This window comes from Hypanus sabinus, chromosome 15 (assembly GCF_030144855.1).
Source record: "Hypanus sabinus isolate sHypSab1 chromosome 15, sHypSab1.hap1, whole genome shotgun sequence".
Taxonomy (NCBI): Eukaryota; Metazoa; Chordata; class Chondrichthyes; order Myliobatiformes; family Dasyatidae; genus Hypanus; species Hypanus sabinus.
The window spans coordinates 72,377,674-72,403,264 of NC_082720.1; the positions used below are offsets into that span (position 1 = coordinate 72,377,674).

A 25,591-nucleotide genomic window follows, 5' to 3' on the forward strand; every position below is an offset into this window, starting at 1 on the left:
ATCATTTATTCAATCTTAGAATTACATTTGCCAGAATAATTGGAATTTTAATGCACATCTTCTGTTGAGTTGAAGAAGGTGTTTTCAGTTTAACAGTGACAAGTTTTCTATGTTAATTAAGTGAGAACTTTGCTGAAAGGTTGTTTTTTTTTATGTAGATACTGAGTATTCTTAGCATTTCCATAATTATTTTAGATAACTCATTGTTAGTAATGAACACACTGATGGAAGAGTTTTGCAGAGAATGTGGAGAAAAATGTTATACTTCATGAGTGAGACAAATTATTGAAGCCATATGGGACCACGCGTCTTTGATTGTATAAATAGGAGAGCACCGAGCTGGTGTAAATATAATTTGTGACAGTGAAGCAGCCGTGTTAATCAGGCCATAAAAAGATAGCCGTTTCAGTGTGCTGTAGGCATGCAAGATTAACATGCTCCCAGATAATTCGGAATGTTATAAAATTCATAGTCTGATTAATTGTACAGCAGAAAAGACTTAATTTGGTCTCAAATAATTGCATGCAACTTTAGTGCCAGGCTCTTCATACATCAGTAAGGTGGCAGAAATTGGAATTTTGACACTTTGCCCAGGACTTGATGATATTGAGCTTTAGATCTCATCTGGTAAAACTTCTTTTATCATACAATAACCTGGATAATAATCGGCTGCAAAACAAATGGAACTAGAGATCTGACAGGATCTCAGCCTGGATAACTTCACTCACCTCAACACCGAACCGATTCCCTAATCTCTGAACTCATTTTCAAGGACTCTACAACTCATATTCTCAGTATTATTGATTATCTTATTACTAGTATTGTTTATGTTTTTTTAATATTTGCACAGCTTGTCATCTTTTGCGCATTGATGTTTGTCAGTCTAAGAAGATGAGTCACTACATGGTACAGAAACTGCACTGCGGCAGACAGGAAGACTCTTCAACAGGTAGTCAAAACTACCCAACACATCACCGGCAACAGCTTATCCACCATGAAGAACCTTGGCACATAAAGGTGCCAGAAAACAGCCAGTAACATCATGAAGGATGCCATCCACCCTACCCATAGACTCTTTGTTCCACTACCATCAGGGAGGAGTCTATGTAACATCCACTACTGGACAACCAGCCTCAAAGGCAGTTACTTTGCCCGAGCAGTAAGCGGATGAGCACCATTGCCCACTAACTTAACCATCCATACTGCTTTATCATTCCCTGTCAGTCACCTTATGTACCGATGCTCTTGTGTCTAGCGTCACTTTATGGAAATACAATCAATCTCTGTGCATAAGCTATCTTAAGCATTATATTTATTGTGCTTTTTATTATTGTGTTCTTTATCATTTATGTGCTGTATTGGATCCAGAGTAACAATTATTTAATTTTCCTTTAAGCAATCTTGAATCTTGAACTTCTGTGTGTAGTTTTTCATTGATTTTATTTCTTTGTTCTACTGTGAATTCCTGCAAGAAGATGAATTTCAGGGTAGTTGTGACAGATATATTCTTTGATAATATATGAAGGGTGATGGATAAGTTTGTGACCTAAGGTAGAAGGAGTTAGAAAACCTAGCACATTTATTTTTCAACATAGTTCCCTCCTACAGTTAAACACTTAGTCCAGCGGTTGTGGAGCATACGGATCTTGGACCTCCAGGAAGTGGCCACAGCAGGGGTGATTGATAAGTTCGTGACCTCGGGTAGAAGGAGATGAGTTATACAGCTCTCGTTACATGCACATGTAGTTCAGCCCTTTGAGTGATTATACAGAAAGCTTGAAGTTAATAATTCATCAGTTAATAACTCATTAGGGTGATTGATAAGTTTGTGGCCTAAGGTAGAAGGAGATGAGTTATTAACTTCAAATTTTCTGCATAATCACTCAAAGAGTTGACCTGCATGTGCATGTAACGAGAGCTGTATAACTCATCTCCTTCTACCATAGGCCTCAAGCTTATCAATCACCCCTGCTGTGGACACTTTCTAGAGGTCCAAGATCTGTATGCTCCACAACTGCTGGACTAAGTGTATAAATATAGGAGGGGACTATGTTGAAAAATAAATGTGCTAGGTTTTCTAAAATTGACTCCTTCTACCTTAGGCCACAAAAAAGTCAATCACCCCTCGTAGTTACTTGGAACTTAGATATGTGTGCCAGAACCTGAGTGGGAAAAAGGGAACTGTAGGATTTGTTGACTGCGTTGCAAGAGTACAAAAGTCAATTGGGGAACAAAAGCTCAGGTACAGATTCAAACAGCTGAATGTGTGCCAATTTGGTGCTGAGTTTGATTTTATAGCAAACCTTAAACTGAACCAAACTTAATGACATTCAGTTCTATTCTCTGCACCTGAGTGCTCGTTACAAACAGTGTACTTGAACAGTGCATCTACGGATCAAGGATCAACTTTATTCGTTATATACATTTACATAATTTGCTGTGGAGGTCTGGTCATGGCATACAACAAAAAAAAACATTCAACAATTATTAAGGATAAGAATTAATATAAAAATAAAGTTAGAGGTTAAAGAATGGATCTGGCTTATAATGTGCATAATTACATAAATGCCCGCATGTATGTACAATGTAAACAACATTAAAAAAAGTGGTTTAAAGCATTTACAGCACAGCACAGCACAGTGACAGGTGTAATAGATAGAGGAGTGCGGGGTGCTAACTAGAACAGTCAATCAGATTAACTGCTTGGGGGAAGGTTATTCTTTGTCAGAATCTGAACTAATCAGTATATCTGCTTTCAGACCACTAAAATGAAACATAGCACTGCTCTTCTTCCCCAAATGCAAATGACTATTGGTGGGTCATTTCAAAATGACCTTTGAGTAATTATAGGCATTATGTTCAGCACAGGTATCATGGGTTGAAGGTTCTGTGTTGCTCTATGCTCCGTGTTCAATGTTCTACTGGCCTTCTTCAAATAGTTTGCTACCGCATATATGCTCAGTGGCTGCTTTATCAGGCACAGAACATACCTAATGAAGTGGCCATTGACCGTACATGCTGTGTTTTAGTGATCTTCTGCTGCTGTAGCTCACCCACTTCAAAGTTTGACATGTTGTGCATCAGAGATGCTCTTCTACACACCATTGTTGTAACACATGGTTATTTGAGCTACTGTCGCCTTCCTCTCAGCTTGAACCAGTCTGGCCATTCTCCTCTGATCTCTCTCAACAACAAGGCAATTTCACCTGCAGAACTGCCGCTCGCTTCATGTTATTTGGTTTCTGCACCATTCTCTGTAAAACTCTGGGGACTGTTGTGCATGAAAATCCCAGATCGCCATTTTCTGAGTTATTCAAACCACCAAGCCTGGCACCAACATTCATTTCACGGTCAAATTCACTTAGATCACATTCCTTCCCCAGTCTGATGTCTGGTCTGAATAGCAAATGTTAGTCTGCATGCTTTTATGCATTGAGTTGTTTCCACATGGTTGGCTGATTAGATGTTTGCATTAATGAGCAGGTATACAGGTGTACCTAATAAAGAGGCCACTGAATATATGTTAAGCATTATGGCAGAACAAAGAAGGTAGTGTTAAAGGGAAAGAAGCTTTTTTTAAAAAAAATTGTAAGATTAAGAACAGACAATGTGCTTTTTCTTGTCGTTCAGTAGGTATGGTAACAGAAGAAAAGAATAGGTGACCAGCTTTATAACATCTATCATATTCACCGACACTTTTCGTAACAACAAATTCTATCTCCCTTCTTTTGACATTATAGTGGGATAGCATTACAGTGATAGAAAGAACATAAAATCAATAGGCTCATCCTTCACTGTCGTGCACATGCAGGAAGATCACCAATGATCATGTAACTGGGATTCACATTGGAGGGAGCTGACGGTTTCCCAATGCCACTTTCAGGTCATTGATCTGATTATGAAATTGACGGCTCAGTTTTCTTGTTCAATTACAAAGCAACAGGATTTCGGAGTAAATTCAATACCCTCTGTGTGATTTGGGGTTACTTGTATGTTGGATGCTGTAGGAAGAAAAATCAGAGCAAAGATCTAGATATTCTTTTACTTCAGCACGGTGCAATCTTAGACTTTATCTGCATGTACTTCATTCACACTCAGGAATGCCAAATGTCATGGCTTTCAATAGAACTTATAGCTTGTGGTGCTGCATCAGTTTCTCACTATGGCGAACTTCATTGTATTGCAGATCATCGTTACGAGCAAATTAAGGGGAGAGTGAAATACATGTGACCAAACATGCATCACTCAGCTATATTGCATTACAATGACTTGACTTGTAAAATTAGAATTGATCAACAGCAGAGACATATAATACTTACTGCTTAAAAATGTAACAGTTTTGCAGGCTTTCAGTTTGCAGCAAATCGAGACTCTTTCAGCATGTCAATAGGGTGAACACAAGGGATTCTGCAGGTGCTGGGGCAGCAATTCCCCACATCACACTGATGACCCTTTCTCCTGTCTCCAACTCTCCTCTTCCTCTCGGGCACTCCGCTCTGGTTTTCTGCCAGTTCTGGATATTTTCACCTCTAACTGCTGGTGAGACATCAACCGGCTCAACTTCAGCACTCCTCTCTCCTCTTTGAAACTTACACCACCCCCCACTCTCTCAGAATCAGGTTTAATATCACCAACATATTTTGTGAAATTTGTTAACTTTGCAGCAGCAGTACAATGCAACAAATATAGAAATATAACTGAATGACTATAAGTATGCATTGGTAGTTCAATTAAGTGGTGCAAAAGCAGAATGGAAAAAAAAGTATTGAGGTGTTCATTGGTTCAATGTCCATTTAGAAATCAGATGGGAGAGGGGAAGAAGCTGTATCTGAATCATTGAGTGTGTATCTTCAAGCTTCTGTACCTCCTTCCTGATGGTAACAATGAGAAGAGGGCACATCCTGAGTGGTGAGGGTCCTTAATGATGGACACCGCTTTCTGAGGCACTACTCCTTGAAGATGTCTTGGATACTATGGAGGTTAATGCCCATGATAGATCTGACTAATTTCTGTTGGTTACTTCAATCCAGTGCAGTTGCCAGACCGTGATGCAGCCTGTCAGAATTCTCTCCATGGTACATCTGTAGAAGTTTTTGAGTGTTATAATTGACAAACCAAATCTCCTCAAACTCCCAATGAAATTTACTGTAGCTGCTGTCTTGCCTTCCTTATATGTTGGGACCAGGTTAGGCCCTTAGGGATATTGACACCCAGGAACTTGAAATTGCTCACTCTCTTCACTTCTGATTCCTCTATGAGGATTGGTTTGTATTCCCTTATCTTAGCTTTTCTGACCAATCCCAACCTCACCATCAAATCCGCACTCGAAAGGCGGTACTGTTGCAGTCTGGTGGACTGACCTCTACCTTGTAGAAGCCAGGCAGCAACTCTTAGACACTTCCACATATTTATTTCTTGAAAAGGACCCCACTCAGTACCATCAGGATATTTTCTCCTGAACTATCACAAACCTCTAGAAATCTCTTACCCACTGCCACTGACCTCACAGCACCTTTACCACACACTGCTCATTTCAACCTCCTACCCAAGATCCACAAACTTGACAGTCCAGAAAGGCCCATTGTTTCTGCCTGCTCCTGCCCTATTGAACTCTTGGCCGCATACCTTGACTTCATTTTATCGTCCTTGGTTCAGTCACTTCCTGTCCACATCCAGGACCCTTCAAATGCTCTTAGTTTCCTCAAAAAAGTTCAATTTCCTTGCCCTGATTGCCTCATTTTCACCCTGGATGTTCAGACTACACATTTCTATTCTCCATTAAGAAGGCCTTAAAGCTCTCTGCTTCTTTCTTGACTATGGATCCAACCAGTTTCCCTCCTCTGTCAGGCAGAACTGGTCCTCAGCCTCAACAATTTTTCTTTTGCCTCCACCCACTTTCTCCAAACTCAAGATTTAGCCATGGTCTCTTAATGGATTCCAGCCATGCCCGCTCCTTCATTAGGTATGTGGAACAGTTCATGTTCCAAGCCTTCCCTAGTAGTGCTCCCCAACATTTTCTGCTTCATACACCAATGCAGAGCTCGTTAATTTCATCAACTTTGTCTCTAACTCCCACCCAGCCCTTAAATTCTTTAGATCTATTTCTGACACTTCTCTCCCTTTTCTTGAACTCCCAGTCTCCAATTCTGGAGACAAACTGTCTCCTGACATCTTTTTATAAACCTTCCAATTTCCACAGCTAAATCTTGACTATACTTCTACCCAACTTGTAAAAAATGCCATTCCCTTTTCTCAGTTCCTTTGTTTCTGCCACATTAATACTCAGGCTGAGGCTTTCCTTTCCAGGACATCAGATGTCAATAGACAATAGGTGCAGAAGTAGATTATTCGGCCCTTCGAGCCTGCACCCACACCCACATCTCCCCCATTTCCCCCATTTCCTGGATATCTGTGCTCACCTGATCTTCTTGCAGTCTTAACAGGGATGGAGTTCCTCTTCTCCTCATCTACCACCCCCTGAGCCTCCACATCCAGCATTTCATTCTCTGTCACTTCCACCATCTTCAACAGGACCCTACCACCAAACACATTTTTACCTCCACCAACCCCCACCCACCCTCCTCCATTTTCCACAGGAATTGATCCTTCCATGATTCCCTTGTCCATTCATCCCTTCCAACTAGTGTCCCTCCTGGCACATAACCCTGCAAGCAACAGAAATGCTACACCTGCCCTTTTACTTCCACCCTCACCTCCATTCTGGGCACCAAACAATCCTTCCAGGTGAGGCAACCCTTTATCTGTAAATCTGTTGGTGTCAGCTACTGCATCGAGTGCTCCTGATGCATCCTGCTCCACACTTGTGAGACCTGACATAGACTGTGGGAAACACTTGGTTGAGCTTCCTTGTTCCAACCACAACAAGCAAGATTTCCCAGTGGCCAACTATGCTCTTTCATCCTAAGAGTGGCCTCATTGTGGCAGAAAGGAGGCCATTCCAACATGTCAGTCCATGGCATCATCATCTATCATGATGAGGCCACCCTTAGATTGGAGGAGCAACACCTCATATTCTGTTTTGGTAGCTTCCAACCTGATGGCATGAACATCGATTTCTACAATTTCTTGTATTTTTCCTCTCCCCCTTCCTCTTCTGCAGTTCCCAGCTCTGGCCCCTCACTTACCTCTTCTTCTCACCTACCCACCACCTCCCCCAGGTGCCGCTCCTCCTTCCCTTTCTCCCATTGTTCACTCTCTTGTCCTATCAGATTCCTTCTTGTCCACCTCTTTACCTTTTCCAACTTTTTCCTTCATCTGCCCTCCGCACTCACCTGACCTCACCTATCACTTTCTAGCTTATACTCCTTCCCTTCCCCCACCTTACTCTGGCATCATCCCCCTTGTTTTCCAGTCCTGTGAAAGAATCTCGATGTAAAATGTTGACTGTTTATTTCTCTCCATATCAATAGTGTGCTGCCTTGAAAATAAACCTTTTCCCCAGGGCTGAAATGGTTAACACGAGAGGGCACAGTTTTAAGGTGCTTGGAAGTAGGTACAGAGGAGATGTCAGGGGTAATTTTTTTATGCAGAGAATGGTGAGTATGTGGAATAGGCTGCTGGTGATGGTGGTGGAGGTGGATACGCTAGGGTCTTTTAAAAGACTCTTGGATAGGTACATGGAGATTAGAAAAATAAAGGGTTATGGGTAACCCTAGGTAATTTCTAAAGTAAGTACATGTTCAACACAGCATTGTGGGCCAAAGGGCTTGTATGGTGCTGTAGGTTTTCTATGTTTCTATGTTTCTAACCTCTGTCATTCTGAATTTATATGTCGAGTCTTAATGTAATTCATGACAATGTTATACGTTGTGAGGTGGGTTTTGTTTCCACTTTTTTGGCTAGTGTCGCTTGCTTGTTTCCTAGCTCCTTCAGACAGGTTCAAAGTTCAAAGTAGATACTATATACATCACTGTATATTGTCCTGAGATTCATTTTCTTGCAGGCATTCACAGAAAATGAATGAAATACAATTGAATCAATGAAAAACTACACACAAAGGCTGACGAACTGCCAATGTGATAAAGACAAACTGTGCAAATAAAATAAAAACAAATAAATAATAATGAGAAACAAATAGTAAATAAATAATACTGAGAACATGAGTTGTAGAATCTTTGAAAGCGAGTCCATAGGTTGTTCGGTGTTGAGGTGAGTGAAGTTATCTTTGCTGGTTCAGGGACCTGATGGTTGAAGGGTAATAATTTGTACTGAACCTGGTAGATTGGGCCCCAAGGCACCTGTGCTGGAGTAGTGCACTGGCATGGGATACCACTATAGTCATATGATGCACCATAGTTTGTTTTTCCAGAGTAGTATCAGATCTACTTTTACCTCTTCACAACATCCAAGTCCAAATGGAATAGCCAAGATGTCAGTCAGAATTATAAATAAAGCTCTCCATATAAAGCGGTTGCAGAATAATTATACTTCCATATGGAGCATCACTTGACCACTTTTGCTGAAGTACAGAAAAAAATCAGTATATAACCATGATCACAGAGCTCTTGATAAAGAGAAGCCAATTTAAAAAGGAGCTGGTAAATCAAAATGTTCCATCAGAAGCGAATTAGAGAAAATATTGGTACAAGTTTAGTTTGTATTCTTAGCTCTCCTAACAAGCTTAGCTTATATCACTGGAAGGTAGGATTGACAAGAGATTTGCAAAACCAAAGGATATTTGATTGCAATTGATGATGGAATTCAGTGTTCAAGTAGATCAAATGATCTCCACCAAAGATGAACCAATTCTAGATTGTGAACCATTTAGTCATTGTTGCATCTGACTTCAAGTCAATGCAACCTTTAGATCATGAAGCATCAAATCCAAGCATATATAACAGACCCAGGACTTATAACCATGTAACAATTACAGCACGGAAACAGGCCACCTCGGCTCTTCTAGTCCGTGCCAATGCTTACACTCACTTGTAAAGCACATTGCAGCACAGTACAGACCTCTCAGTCCACAATGTTGTGCTGACCTTTTAACTTGCTCTAAGATCATTCTAATCCTTTCCTCCTACATACGCCTCCATTTTTCTATCATCCATGTACCTATCTAAGAGTTTCTGAAATGTCCCTATTGTGCCACTACTACCACCCCGGCAGGGCATTCCATGTACTCACCTCTCTTTGTGTAAAGAACATACCTCTGACATCCCCTTATACTTTCCTCCAGTCATCTTAATATTATGCCCTTTGGTATTAGCTCCAGATCTGAAGTCCAAATCCAGCAATCCAAAGGTTGACTCAACAGCATGATCATCAAATGAAAAAAAAACACAAATACTCTGCAAACCTGTTTCTGGACTAAATTTACTGATACTCAGCAATTTATGCCTATAGTACTGTGCAAAAATCATAGGCACATATAAATGGCACTGGTGCATAAGACTTTTGCACAGTAACTGTATTTGCCAATGTGAAGTGGAGAGTGAGTTTGTAAATCTGACAGGATCAAAGGATGTTGGACTTTTAAGGATGGGTGGAGCAACGTGGGAGGTGTGTGGGACAGTTGGCAGAAAAGGAGTGCCAAGGGTAGGAGTTGGCACAGATGCAGACACACCCAGCCCTGAGACACCAGGTAAGGTAATTTAATTCCAAGCAATTTGGTATATATTTGGTAAAAAAAAACTATATATAGAGTTAATTTATTGAACAGTGTGTATCATTTCAAGTAAACCTTTATTACTTTGGATAAGGGGCAGTCTCTTCAAGGTATTTATGAAGATAATCCAGAAAGCATTTGGCAAGGGGTAATGTATCCAGGAATGCAAATAGAGACATTTGTCTGACTTCTGGAAAATCTCAAATTAAAAATAAAGTGAAATTTTAAACTCATAAACGTTAATTGTAATTTTAAATGGAAAATTCTTGGCTCATATTCATTGTCAATAAAGCTACAAAGTCTTTGTAAACAACAACAGTTCTACAACAACAGATGCCAAGAGGATTACAGAAGCTACTTCAAACTGAAGTGATTCTGAGATTGAACAGCCCCATTGCTACTCCACATTATTACTTGCTGGGATAAAACTTGCTAGATAACGCATTCAGATAACTTGGGAGAGACTCACATAAATTAAAGAACCATTCTAAATTATAGATTCTAATTGTGGCAACTGTGTCTTTTGTCTATAGCAAATGCTCTGCAATACTTTTGTATATATCTTTGAGTGCTCTAGTACAATTCATTCCAGTTTTCTTTCATGGAATCAGATACTTGTTGCACAGAAAAAGGTTATTGAGGGCCTTTATGATTTTGCTGGCTAAAAACTGACCTTAGGTTAATCCCACTGTCCAGCTCTTGGTCCATGACCCTCTTCAAGGTACTTTTAAAATGTAGGGTGGGTTTCAGCCTCCTCCATCATTATAAATATTCTCGACTTACTGAATAAAATAGTTGCTTCTTATTTTGCTTCTAATACTTTTAACATTTAACTTAAACTACATCCCTTGACTTAAGATAAATAGTCTGATTCTTTCAACCACATCCAGAGCTCTCATAAGGTACTTCAATTATCCCTTTATCTGCCAAAGAAAACAACCACAGTCTTTAAGGTGCTTTCCAATAATTATAATAGTTTACCTTTAGCATCACCATTGCAAATTTCCTTGCTTTCTTCCTAGTGCTATACGAACGGCAATCAAATAAAATAATAAATTCATAAAACTATAAATATAAGACATAGGGAGCAGAGAGCCAGTCAGCCAATCAAGTCTGCTCTGCCATTACATCATGGCTGATTTATCATCCCTTACAACCCTGTTCTCCTGCTTTCTCCTGTAACCTTTGACACCCTGACTAACCAAAAGCCTCTCCACCTCTGCTAAATGTACTCAATAAATTGGCCTCTACATCCATCCATGGCAATGAATTTCACAGATTCACCACCCTCTGACTGAAGAAATCAGTTCCCAACTGATGGATGTCTCTCTATTCTGAGGCTGTGCCATCTGGCACCAGACTCACCCACTACAGGAAACATCCTCTCCACATCTGCTCTACCTAGGCCTTTCAATATTTAATAGGTTTTAATGGGATCTCCTCTCATTCTTCTAAACTCTGGCGAGTACAGGCACAGAGCCATTAAACACTCCTCATATGTTAACACTTCCATTCCCAGAATCATTCTCATGCGCCTCCTCTAGACTCTGTCCAATGCAAGCACATCTTTTCATAGATAAGGGGCACAAAACTTCTCTCAATCCTCCAAGTGTGGTCTGACCAGTACCTTATGAAACCTCTGCATTACATCCTTGCTTTTATATTCTAGTCCTCTGAAAATGAATGCTAACATTGCATTTGCTTTCCTTACCACCAACTCACCCTGCAAGTTAGCCTTTGGGAAACTCTGCACAAGTCCCTTTGCACCTCTCATTTTTGAACTTTCTCCCCATTTAGCAAATTATCTGTGTCTTTTTTCCTTCTACCAAAGTGCATGACAATATACTTCCCGACATTATACTTCATCTGCAACTTCTTTGCCCATTCTCCCAATCTGTCCAAGTCATTCTGTGGACTCCCTACTTCCTCAATAGTACCTGCCCCTCCACCCATCTTTGTTTCATCTGCAAACTTGACTATAAAGACACCAATTCCATCATTCAATTGGTCAAATACAGTGTAATGTGAAAAGAAGCGTGCTCAATACATTCACCTGCAGAACAGCACTAGTCACCAGCAACCAATCAGAATAGGCTTCCTTTATTCTGACTTCTGCCAGTCAGCCAATTTTCTATCCATGTTAGTATCTTTTCTGTAATACCGTGGGCTCTTATCATCTTAAGCAACCTCATGTGTGGAAACTTGTCAAAGGCCATTTGAAAATCCATGTAAATAATATCCATTGACTCCCCTTTGTCTAATCTGCCTGTTATTTCTTCAAAGAATTTGAACAGATTTTCCGGGAAAGATTTCTCCTTAAGGAAACCAGGCTGACTCTGGCCTACTTTATCATGTGCTTCCAGGAACCCCAAATTCTCATCCTTAATAATGAACTCCAACATCTTCCCAATGACTAAGTTCAGACTAACTGGCCTATAATTTCCTTTCTTCTGCCTCTCTCCCTTCTTAAAGAGTGGGGTGACATTTGCACTTTCTGGTCTTTTGGAACCATTCCAAAATCTAGTGATTCTTGGAAGGTCATTACAACCCTATCACTCCGGTCCCATCCCCCCGCCAACTTAGTTTTAAACCTTCCTTAATATTGTTGGACAGCAGCTGAATTTGGGAGCACTTCTTGCAGGTGTAGTCATTCGGGAGATTGTTAGGTAGTCTGGAATTCCGCATCTCACAGAAGGAGCATTCTCCAGCCTGAACCATCTTCCCACCAACACTTGCTATACCTCTAACTTCTCAAACTTAAGCTCTAGCCTGTACCTGTTCTTTCACAGGCCTGTTGAGCCCAAGTCATGTCACCCTAACACTGTACACTCACACAATGGCTGCTGCAACAATGGCCATTCCGTACAAACCTCACTTCTCTTTATTGGCCTTTGCTAAGTTACTATAAACCTAAACAATCTCCCTCTCCGCGGAGAAGGCTCGACAGTCCATGTTTGCTTTTTAAAACTGGACATAAATCCACAAAGAGGTGCCTCCAATCCACTCCGCGAGCTCGTGCTTCATAAACAAGTCCTAACAGGGTCCATTCATTTTTTTAATACTGGCACATAAAGTCCTAAAATGTAGGAGCAAGATTAGGCCATTCAGTCCACCAAGCTGCTCCACCATTCAATCATAGCTGATTATTTTTTTCTCTCTACCTGCGCATATCATCCTTTGCCTTAAATGCACCCAGTTACTTGGTCTCCATGTCCCACTGTTGCAACAGATTCTCCATCCACTGCTTGAAGAAATTCCTCATCACCTCAGCTCTAATCTAATGTTCCTTTGTTCTGAGTCTGTACCCATGGATCTTTGAGTCTTTTACTAACAGGAACATCTTCTCCACATCTACCCTTTTCAGGTCTTTCAGTACAGATGAGTGAATATGCAGAGGTTTCCGATAGTGGGGAAACATATGAGCAGAGGGTACAGCCACAAAACAGAGGGACGAGCCTTTAGAACAGAGATAAAGAATTTCATTGGCCAGAGAGTGGTGAATCTGTAGAATTCATTGCCATAGGTGGCTCTGGAGGCCAAGCCATTGGATTTGTTAAAGCCCAGGTTGATAGATTCTTGATAAGTAAGGGTGTCAAAGGTTATGGGGCAAAGGCAGGAGAATAGAGTTGACAGCAATAATAAATCAGCCATGATGGAATGGCAGAGCAGGATTGATGGGTTGACTGGCTTAATTCTGCGTCTATGTCTTATGGTCTTATGCTCCAGGTTAGTGTTGGGTTTACCACAATCTTTTCACTGCAAATGGAGATTTAGGTCAGCAAATTTCCATATTAACTATTGGGAGCAAACGACTTCCTGGAAAACAATGACGAGGCTCTTCTTTCCATCGTGACATCCTGACAGCTGTAAGATAGAATGGAATTGCACCTGATGAAAGCATAACACAGGCGAACAGGAATCATGTCTGAATTTGGTCCTGATGAAGGATCTTGACCTTTAATATCAACCACCCTTTTCTCTCCATAGATGCTGCCTGACCTGTTGATTTCCTCCAGGTTTAATTGTGCTGCTGCATGTAATTTGTTTGTTTTATTGTACAACATGTGACAAATACTTGACAGACAGAATCAAATATTATTATTCCAGGATAGTGCAAAAGAGAACTCTCTGCCGCTACTCTGAGTCTAAAGTCATGTTTTGGGGTTCTCACATCTCTAACTCTATGTATAAAGCAATAATCTAGAGTACATCAGTGATATTCTGTTCTTCTGTCATCTACACAGTTGTGATTTCCAGAGGAACATTCAACAGAGTCAATGATATCAAGCGATTTATCTTCTGATGCTTCAAAAATGAGAAATATCATGCATTTAAAGATAAAAGTTCAAAGATCAAAGTTAATGTATTATCAAAGTACATATATGTCACCATATGCAACTCCAAGATTTTTTTCCTAGGCATCCTCAATAAATCTAGTAATAAACATCTAGAAAATGAGATGAAGAGTCCTTAAAATATATAATTATTGTTAAAAGATCTGTGGCTTTGAATTCAAAATGTGTAAATTTCTTTTCCTAGAGTATGTTATAGCTTACTTGTCCCATCTCTACTCTCACATCTTCATCCTATCTCCCCTTTACCTTTAAGTCCAGATGAGAGTTCTCAACATGAAATATTGATTGACTACTCCTTACACAGATGCTGCCTGACCTGCTGAGCTCCTCCAGCAACTTGTTTTTTGCTCCAGCTTCCAGCAACTGCAGTTGCTTATGTCTTCTAATGTCTCGTAATGTTCAATCTACAGGAAAACACCACCACTTACAGTATATCAAACACTGAAAGGAACTTCACTCTTTCTTAAAGGTCTCCAAATATACTTATTCCTTAATAAGCTGGTTGGGTAGCCAATCACAGTAAAATTTTTTTTTTAAAAAATCACACACACCCTAGCAGCAAACTGCATTGAATTATCATTTTAAACATAATAAAACAAAAAAATGGCAATAAGCCCTCAATTATAACATAAACTAAAATATTATATAAAAATTATAAAACATTTCTATTTTAAAATTCTTAATATTTTGAAATATTCACTTACACAGATTATAATCTGGATATATAAAATTTATAGTTTTGGATAGTTTATTCAACAGTGATTATAAATTAGCACAACATTAAAATCCACTTAGGCTTCAAGTAACCAAGCATAAAATTGGTAGAGTTTGTTTCAAAATGAGCATTACACAACAAGCGATGCTATTTATTATGAGTCTGCCATGAAAATCACTCCAGCTGGGAAGTGCCCAGTCAAAGGTCCTGATGAAGCAAACCAGATCACGGATAATCAGTAGTTCATTTCACTCTGTGCAGTGAGTTAGTATTGTAATAAACATGTTATACAATCAAATTTCTCAGCAGATAATTACAAAATCAGTTTACCAAAGCTATGATTACAATTTAGCATGTTATTAAAAGCTATTAATTACTTTAAGTACATATCAATAGATGTTATATTACTAGATTAAAGTGGGGACCATGGAAATCCATGGAAATAGATTTTTACTTCCTTGTTTGATGCCTGTGAGAATTCTTCAATGTGATTAGCCGCTAAGCCTGGTTGAGGTGACAAATCCCCTGCAGAAAAATTTTGATAGCAAATTTCACGAAAAAAAAGAAATTCACTCCATACACTGCATTTCATCTTTGTGGATAGGTTCTTCTGTGGTCTCTGGTGAACGACATAAAATTTTGGTTATATTGACAGGCCCTGTATCTAAAATGCATGTGCCAGTCCTGAAGAAGTTCTAAAGAAGATGCACAAGGATGACCCCAGGCAAGAAAAGGTTAGTATATGGGGAATGTCATTTGTCTCTGGGCCCCTACTCAACAGAGCTCAGAAAGATAAGGACATCACATTGGAAAATTACATCCTGTAACTGAGAAAGTGGTCACTGAGTGTATGTTCATGGTCTTCTGCTGCTGTAGCACATCCACTTCAAGGTTCGACATGTTGTGAATTCAGAGATGCTCTTCTGCACACTACTGTTGTAACACGTGGTTATTTGAGTTACTGTCACCTTCCTATCAGCTTGATCCAATCTGACCATTAAACTCTCTCATTAACAAGGCATTTTTGCACACAATACTGCCACTCACTGGATTTTTTTTTGTTTTGTGCACCATTCTCTGTAAATTCTAGAGACCATTGTCCATGAAAATCACAGAAGATTAGCAGTTTCTGAGATAATCAAACCACCCTATCTGGCACCAACAATCATTCCCCTGTCAAAGTCACTTAAGTCACATTTCTTCCCCATTCTGATATTTGGTTTGAACAACAACTGAACCTCTTAAACATGTCTGTGTGCTTTTATGCATTGAGTTGCTGTCACATGATTGGCTGGTAAGATATTTACATGAATGAACAGAAGTGGAAAAAGCTATCAGATGTTCCTCATTTGTTAATCTTTATGTTCCCAGAATCATCTTCATGAACCTCCTCTGGACCCTTTCCAATGCCAGCACATCTTTTCATAGATAAGAGGCTCCACATGTCACAAGGGGACGTGGAGACTGGACCCAAATGCAGGACGCAGGCACTGAAGTACTAGGGGCAGGAAAGGAACAACTAAAGGATAGAACAAGATGGGGAGACCATCTCATGCAATAGTGATCCTGGGGTTCAGAGAGTTCATAGCAAAGGCAGGATCCTGGCTAGGCTAAATGATGGGTCTATGGGACAAAGAATGTTGGGAGGATAGCCCCCTGGGCAGGCCACATAACTCCTGGGCAGGGCCCAGCCTCCCAGGCAGGAACACAGGGGCCTGGGCAAGACAGAGCATCTGGGCAGGTTGTTGGGCACAACCCATCAGAAGAGAGGGGTATTAAAGGGTTGGAGTACCCCCACCATACAACGCAATCCAGCCTGCTTACCCAATAGAGGCAAGGGATCAGAATGGAACTCAGGCTAGGGTGACTATGAGAACAGACTTACAGAACTAGATGATTAACAGTGGGTACTCCAAGCCAGGGTCAAGATGGGATAGTCAGACCAACAAGACAGAACAGTAGATACAGGACAACCCCAAACTAGACTCAGTCCCAGAACCCCTTATATACTCCTGCCAGCCAATAGGTCTCAGGTGCACCTCCTTAAGCTGAGATGATCCTATTTGTGCTTAAGGGTGAAAGGAGGGACGGCTACAAGACCCGGAGTCTGGAGTCCGCGGACCGGATCAAGACCCGGAATGCGGGCTCCACACTGGACCATAACATCACACTGCTCACAACACTCCAAATGTAGTCTGACCAATACCTTATGAATCCTTAGCATTACATCCCTGCTTTTACATTCTAGTCCCCTCAAAATTAATGTTAACATTGCATTTGCCTTCCTTACCATGGACTCAACTTTCAAGTTAACCTTTCGGGAGTCCTGCATGATGACTCACTAGTCCCTTTGCTCCACATATTTCTGAATTTACTCCATTTATAAAATAGTCTAGGCTTTTATTTGTTCTACCAACATGCATAACCTTACACTTCCCAAAATTATATTCCATCTCCCACTTCTTTGCCATTCTCCTAATCTGTCTAAATCCTTCTGCAGTCTCCATGATAGATGCACCTGCACCTATTGTTTTGTCATCCATAAAATTGGTCACAAAGTATTCAATTCTGTCATCCAAATCATTGACTGTCAGGCCTACACAACCTTTCACTCTCCACCCAGCTAATGAGATTCACTAGCCATTTGTTCCAGACTAATCACCTGCAGCCTACGTAACCCCATTTCTCATCTACAGTCCTTATTCACTTGTTCCCTAGCCTCAGCCAGTTGCTCCAAGCCTTCACTGTCCCTGCCTAAAGTTTACCTGCTTATTGGGTTTAGTTTCTGTTCTCTTTTGTGTTATGTCCTATTGTGGCTTTCATTTTGCGGAGCAGTTTGAGAAGGGGCGGTCATTTCTTTGGCAGTTTGAACGGGGCATGACTGCACAAACACATGAAAGTTGGCCCATGAGGCAGCGGGAGAATTTAAAAAGCAAGCAGATTAATGGAGCGGGCGACAGAGTAGAGGGAGACAGAGTAGGAAGGCTTTGGCTCAAGAGGCTTCGGCGAGCAGAGGCTGAGGACGAGCTTGCTCCTAGTGAGGTAAGGCCGGGTAAATTCCTTTAATAACTCTAATTAACTTAGGAGTAGGTAATGGAGACAGCAGTTAGTGCTCCATTTGTAGTATGTGGGACGTCAGGGCAAGCACAATCGTCCCTGATAACTACACGTGTAAAAGATGCATTCAGCTGCAGCTCCTGACAAACCGTGTTAGGCCAACTGGAGCTGGAGCTGGATGAACTTTGGATCATTCGGGAGACAGAGGCAGAATTAAACAGGGGTTACAGGGAGATAGTCACCCCTAAGAGTCAGGAGACAGGTAGCTGGGTGACTGTCAGGAGAGGGAAGGGGATTAGAGAGAATGAGCAGAGCGCCTCTGTGGCCATTCCCATCAATAATAAGTATACAGTTTTGGATACTGTTGGTGAGAATGATCTACCAGGGACAAATTGCAGTCGTTGCATCTCTGGCACCGAGACTGGACCCTCAGCTCAGAAGGGAAGGAGGGAAAAGAGGAGGGCAGTAGTCATAGGGAATTTGATAGTTAGGGGGACAGATAAGAGGTTCTGTGGAAGAGATTGAGAATCCCGGATGGTCTGTTGCCTCCCTGGTGCCAAGGTCCGCTATATCTCGGATTGATTTCTCAGTATTCTCACGAGGGAGGGTGAGCAGCCGGATGTCGTGGTCCATGTAGGGACCAATGACATGGGTAGGAAGAGTGAGGAGGTCCTGAAAGTTGAGTTTAGGGAGTTAGGCGCCAAGTTTAAGTTCAGGACCTCCAAGATAGCAATCTCTTAGAAAAAATTGGAAGTACTATTTTTGATTCATCAATTAAATTTGAAGAAACTTGGGGACCGTTCATTCGACACTTTCATATGAATTAATTTGGCCTCTTCCAGACCTTTTCTCTTTTTATTCTTGTTCTGGTATGGAGTTCCGGAGTTTTTGACACTATCATATACATATAAACTATTATTATTGCCCATGTTAGTTTAAGTTTATTATTTTTTTAATATACATTTTTTCTTGCATTTTTATATATTTTTTTCTTTTGATGACTATTCTTATTCTTTTTCATGTATAATCAATATAGGGTTGATTGATTATTGTATGATTTTTTTGCTGATATTTTAATAAGATATTGTTATCTTATTACTAATTTAACTTTAAGTCTAGTGTATTCATAACCTATTTAATACAATATTATGTTATGTTTTTTATATATGAAATTTAATAAAAAGATTGAAAAAGAAAGAAAAGAAAGATAACAATCTCAAGATTGCTATAGTGCCACGTGCAGGTGGGTTCAGAATGTTACGTACCCATGACACGTGACAGTGGTGTACTTGTCACGTGACTTGTGTTGAAGCTATACTGGACTTGAGGTAATAGTCTTGTGATGGTGGAGTGACGTCATTTTCCCACCAGTAGGGTCATGTGACAGGTTTTTTTTACAGGGTATAAAAGGAGGGCCCTTGCCTGTGAGGAGGGGCAGTTCATGGCTGGATTTGCAATGTTGACTTCATGCCACTGCGTGATTTAATGTTATGATGCAGTTTAGTTGAAAGATGAAGTTTTATTTAATGCCTAAATTTTAAAAGGTCATTGCCAGCAGTTTCTTTATAATACTGCTAATTGAGAATTAGTGGAGAGTGAAGATCGGAGTTCGGGAGTTAAAAGATCGAGGAAAGTCGATTTCGATGGTGAAACAGGTTCGACCTTGTTTGATCCTCATTCGGAAGGAATTTGTTGGCTGTCCCCATGTTAATCCCTGTGAATAGCAGAAAGGATTGGGAACAGTTTTGTAAAGGAAAGGTCAGTGCCTTTGAGCCGTTACATTTCATCTTCGTAAATTCTTCATGGGAAAAGTTGGATTTGGAACCGCGGCGACACGACGTGAAAGAGAATTTAAATCGTCTTAAAAAGTCTCTCCCTTAAATGGACTGTAAGCATTTTGAACTTTTGCAATATTACTTTGAAGAACCGTTTTAGCAACATCGCCTTAAGAACTGTTTAAACTTCATTGCTTTAAGAACTGTTTAAGCTGCCGCACAGCAGCTGATTTCCGGTTACGTTGGTGATTTGTTTACTTTTGGGGGGGGTCTGTTTTCAGTGTTTAATAAACGTTTTATTTCTTATCAAAACCCTGCCTCACTCATATATTTATTGTTGCTGAATCCGTAACAAGAAATAGTAAGATAGCGCAGAGCAACACGTGGCTGAAGACATGGTGCAGGAGGGAGGGCTTCAGATTTATAGATAATTGGGCAGTTTTCCAGGGAAGGTGGGACCTGTTCTGGCAGGATGGTTTACATCTGAACTGGAGGGGGACAAATATTCTTGCAGGTAGGTTTGCTAGAGAGGCTCCAGTGGATTTAAACTAGATACGGGGGTGAGGGGGCGGAGAGGGGAACCAGAGTGTAGGAACAGATGTCTGGGAGAAAGAAGAAAAAAAAAGATTGATTGAAGGAAGGCTAACTTTGAGGAGATGTGAAAGGATTTAGAAGGAGTGGATTGGGAATATTTGTTTTATGCAAATGATTTAATAGAGAAATGGAGGTCATTTAAAGGTGAAATTTTGAGGGTACAGAATCTTTATGTTCCTGTTAGGTTGAAAGGAAAGGTTAAAAGTTTGAGAGAGCCATGATTTTCAAGGGATATTGGAAACTTGGTTCAGAAAAAGAGAGATATCTAAAATAAATATAGGCAGCATGGAGTAAATGAGGTGCTCAAAGAATATAAAGAGTGTCAAAAGAATCTTAAGAAAGAAATTAGAAAAGCTAAAAGAAGATACGAGGTTGCTTTGACAAGTAAGGTGAAAATAAATCCAGAGGGTTTCTACAGTTATATTAATAGCAAAAGGATAGTGAGGGATATAATTGGTCCCTTAGAGAATCAGAGTGGACAGCTATGTGTGGAGCCAAAAGAAATGGGGGAGATTTTGAACAATTTCTTTTCTTTGGTATTCACTAAGGAGAAGGATATTGATAAGGTAAGGGAAACAAGTAAGGAAGTTATGGAAACTACGACAATGAAAGAAGAGGAAGTACTGGCACTTTTAAGGAATATAAAAGTGGTTAAGTCTCCAGGTCCTGACCGGCTGTTCCCTAGGACCTTGAGGGATGTTAGTGTAGAAATAGCAGGTGCTCTGACAGAAATATTTCAAATGTCATTAGAGATAGAGATGGTGATGGAGGAGTGGCGTATTGCTCATGTGGTTCCATTGTTTTAAAAGGGTTCTAAGAGTAAACCTAGCTATTATAAGCCTGTACATTTGACGTCAATGGTGGGTAAATTAATAGAAGGCATTCTTAGAGATGGTATATATAATTAACTGGATAGACAGGTCTGATTAGGAACAGTCAACATGGATTTGTGCATGGAAGGTCATGTTAATTTTTTGAAGAGGTTACTTGGAAAGTTGATGAGGGTAAAGCAGTGGATGTTGTCTATACGGACTTCCGTAAGGCCTTTGAAAAGCTTCCATACAGAAGGTTAGTTAGGAAGATTCAATCGTTAGGTATTAATATTGAAGTAGTAAAATGGATTCAACAGTGGCTGGATGGGAGATGCCAGAGAGTAGTGGTGGATAAATGTTTGTCAGGTTGGAGGCCGGTGACTAGTGGTGTGCCTCAGGGATTTGTACTGAGTCCAATGTTGTTTGTCATATACATTAATGATCTGGATGATGGGGTGGTAAATTGGATTAGTAAGTACGCAGATGATACTAAGATAAGTGGCGTTGTGAATAATAAAGTAGGTTTTCAAAGCTTGCAGAGAGATTTAGGCCAGTTAGAAGAGTGGGCTGAACGATGGCAGATGGCGTTTAATGCTGATAAGTGTGAGGTGCTACATTTTGATAGAACTAATCAAAATAGGACATACATGGTAAATGGTAGGGCATTGAAGAATGCAGTAGAACAGAGTGATCTAGGAATAATGGTGCATAGTTCCCTGAAGGTGGAATCTCATGTGGATAGGGTGGTGAAGAAAGCTTTTGTTATGCTGGCCTTTATAAATCAGAGCATTGAGTATAGGAGTTGGGAAGTAATGTTAAAATTGTACAAGGCATTGGTAAGGCCAAATTTGGATTATTGTGTACAGTTCTGGTCACCGAATTATAGGAAAGTTGTCAACAAAATAGAGAGAGTACAGAGAAGATTTACTAGAATGTTACCTGGGTTTCAGCACCTAAGTTACAGAGAAAGGTTGAACAAGTTAGGTCTTTATTCTTTGGAGAGTAGAAGGTTGAGGGGGGACTGATAGAGGTATTTAAAATTATGAGGGGGATAGATAGATTTGGTGGATAGGCTTTTTCCTTTGAGAGTAGGGGAGATTCAAACAAGAGGACATGAGTTGGGAGTTAGGGGGCAGAAGTTTAGGGGTAACATGAGGGAGAACTTCTTTACTCAGAGAGTGGTAGCTGTGTGGAACGAACTTACAGTAGAAGTAGTAGAGGCAGGTTCGATATTGTCATTTAAAAAAAAAGTATTGGATAGGTATATGGACAGGAAAGGAATGGAGGGTTATGGGCTGAGTGCAGGTCAGTGGAACTAGGTAAGAGTAAGCGTTCGGCACGGACTGGAAGGACCAAGATGGCCTGTTCCCATGCTGTAATTGTTATATGGTTATATAGTATTGTTTACTGCTAAATTGGCTCTGTTGCTCTACTTTGGGGTCAATCCTCATCTACATTTCCTGATATTGACGTATAAAGTGAAAGGAGGTGACACCAACACTGACCCCTGGAAAACACCACTAGTCATTGGCAGCCAATGTAAAAATCCCCCGCACCTTTCCCAACCTTTGCCTCCTGCCACTCAGCCAATCTTCTATCTGCTGTCTGGTCACTGAGACTGAGAAAACTGCTTTTCTTGAAAACTGAAGATAAAATGTTCAGAAAGCACAATGAAAAGCAAAGAAACAGCACTAACAGAAAAAAGGAAAATAATCCAATCTAACTTGACACCATAAGAAATTGTTTTATCCTGCAATGTATGGGATATGGAGATCATTAAAGGTGCATAAGGAAAGCACATCTGAGTAAGCTGCCCTTTGTTTTTGTTGTTCAGCTGGGAACTAACAGGCCTAGTTTTAATTTACTTAATGATGTGTGAAGGATGAAACTACTTACTCAGCTATTGAAACAAGTGTTTCACTATTGGTTTATGCAACCATTTATAGGATCTGAATATTATCATGACAGAAGAAATGGGTATCCTTAGCACTGCAAGGTTGTCATATTCTTACCAAAGAAAGTCTTGAACTCACATGCTTTGTTGCAGTTCAGCATATTTGTGTTATGGTAAGATGCAGAGCAATGCTTGAGAAATGGGTAGGATGTACCAAAGCAGTCATTCAACACAGAAAGATTGCTCATTCCGAGAATAATATTCAGTCTGCTTGATAACTGTTTATTACATGCTTTTTGAACTGCAGGGATTTTGGAAGCATTCCTGATAGTTAGCTACCAAAATAAATTCAGTGAAAGGTCACTTATTGCATTTGAATAACTTCACAAACTGTCGGTACATTATTGGTTATTTCGTCTGACAATTTGCCTTTTTTGATGTAACATCTTTGTTGTTCCAAAAGCACTGATTACTGTAATGTTGCACACATTATGGAAGGTTTTACATGTTAGAGTAACAATAAATATAAGATTAACACCTGCAAATAATTTAAGTGTTCAGAGAAAAGTACTTCAATCAAAGATATTTATATTCAATTATAGTTTGTGGGTGTAATCAGCATCAGAATCAGATTTTGTTATTAATGACATATGTTATGAAATTTGTTATTTTGTGGTAGCAGTACAGTGCAATACATAATAATAAAAAACTATAAATTACAATAAGAAAAATAATATATATATATTATTAAAAATAAGAAGCGCATAAAGACAACAGAAGTAGTGAAGTCGTGTTTATTGGTTCATTATCCATTCAGAAATCTGATGGCTGAGGGGAAGGAACTACTCCTAAATTGTTGAGTATGGGTCTTCAGGTTCCTGTACATCGTCTCTGATGGTAGTAATGAGAAGATGCCCCGTCCTAGGTGCTGGGGTCCTTAATGATGAATGCTGCCTTTTTAAGGCATCATTTTCTTGATATCCTAAGAACTAAACTTTCTTCACACAGTTAGAAAGTATTCATGATGCTATGAGTTTGGAGTTACATATGGCAAGTTGGGAATGAGTTGCTAGTGGAAGTGGTGCATGCGGGTTTGATTGCAACATTTAAGCAAAGTTTGGATAAGTACATGGATAGGAAGGATATGAAGGCTATGGCCCAGGTGTGAGTTGATGGGACTAGGCAATTTAACAGTTTGGCATGGACTAGATGGACTGAAGGGCCTGTACCTGAGTGGTAATGCTCTATGACTCCATATAGACTAGATTAGGAGAGGATGGCAGATTTTTTTAGGTCATTCTGTTCGTTTCATAGTTGCCATGCATTTTAATTGCAGATTTATTTAATTTTTGAATTTTAACATCCCATCTGCTGTGGTTGGATACAAACTCATGCCAAAGGATCAATAATATAGGTCAGCACCCAGTCACCCGACCATTCTACTGCTATGGCCTTAGAAAACAGATAGGTAAATTAGGAAAGTTTTCTAATCGGACACTGTCAATAGAATGTACTATATAAACCAGACAAGCACAAGAACAGGATCCGTTTCCTGTGCAGTCAGATGTGAGAAACCATATTGAAGAGGCAGACGTTCACCCTGAGGACAGATTTAGATAATGTAGGCAAATTCTCAGACCTAAAAAAAGAGAAGTCAGATATTTCTAGATTTGGCTGCTTGGTTGAAAGGAAGGAAAGGCATGATTAGATTTAGAAAAGGCCTTCAGGTAGAGTATTAATCAGAGAATTAAGTGATGCGGTTTTTGACAGCCTGCTGTGTTGTCTGATAATGCACCATCTGTGAAAATTTGCTCTTCTTTTCATTCCCAAGGACACATCAAATAGGCCATAACGTCTGATTGACTTCTACCACCAAAGTTTCAGGTTATCAGAGCTTTACACAGCTGCTAAGCCCAATACCGCAAGGAATTGCAGAGACTTGTAGACACGGCTCCGTCCACTATGAACGTCATGTAACAGTATTTGTACCCAGACGAGAATGTGGACAAAACACAGCTCTGGCACAGCTTCACCTTGGTATGGTCACTGTACTTAGTTGATCCCCACATGTTGTTCATTGTTCTGAAGAAGTTTCTAGCTTTGCTGAGTCTGCACTGGATGTCATCCTTGGTCTGACCATCCTGCTGAATGATACTGCCCAGGTAGGTGAATGTGCTGGTGCTGGGATAGTCGACACCATATGCCTTGACAGCATGGGGAGACTCTACACTGAGGGTCATGTTCTTAGTCTTTCTCTGGCTGAATCTGAGTCCAACCTGTCTACCAAAGGTACAGATGTGCTAGGCTTTCTCTTGCATGCACTGGTATGTACACAATAGTCATGCAAGTTCATCCACAAAGTCAAGGGCTTTCAAAGTAGAGAATAAAGTCAACCTCATGAGGAAATCTGCAGATGCTGGAAATTCAAGCAACACACACAAAATGCTGATGGAACACAACAGGCCAGGAAGCATCTATAGGAAGAAGTACAGTTGACGTTTTCGGCTGAGACCCATCGTTAGGACTAACTGAAAGAAGACATAGTAAGAGAATATCTCTTTTCTCAGTTAGTCCTGACAAAGGGTCTTGGCCCGAAACGTCGACTGTACTTCTTCCTATAGATGCTGCCTGGCCTGCTGTGTTCCATCAGAATAAAGTCCACCTATTGCCTTTCTGCTTATCTTTTGTTGTTTGCTTCATAACCTAATCACCAGGTTAAACCATATCGCCAGCATCACCCAGCCTTACCTAACTCCTGTCT

At 40.3% G+C, this 25,591-nt stretch overlaps 1 long non-coding RNA gene across 1 annotated transcript in view; it reads left to right on the top strand.

Moving 5' to 3' along the window:
- Positions 1-16,209, top strand: part of LOC132405188 (uncharacterized) — a 40,011-nt gene extending 23,802 nt beyond the window's left edge. The window contains exons 2-3 of the long non-coding RNA XR_009515784.1: positions 15,354-15,432; positions 16,070-16,209. This is a non-coding gene — a long non-coding RNA (uncharacterized LOC132405188). The remainder of the gene's footprint in view (positions 1-15,353; positions 15,433-16,069) is intronic.
- The last annotated feature ends 9,382 nt before the right edge of the window (positions 16,210-25,591 follow it).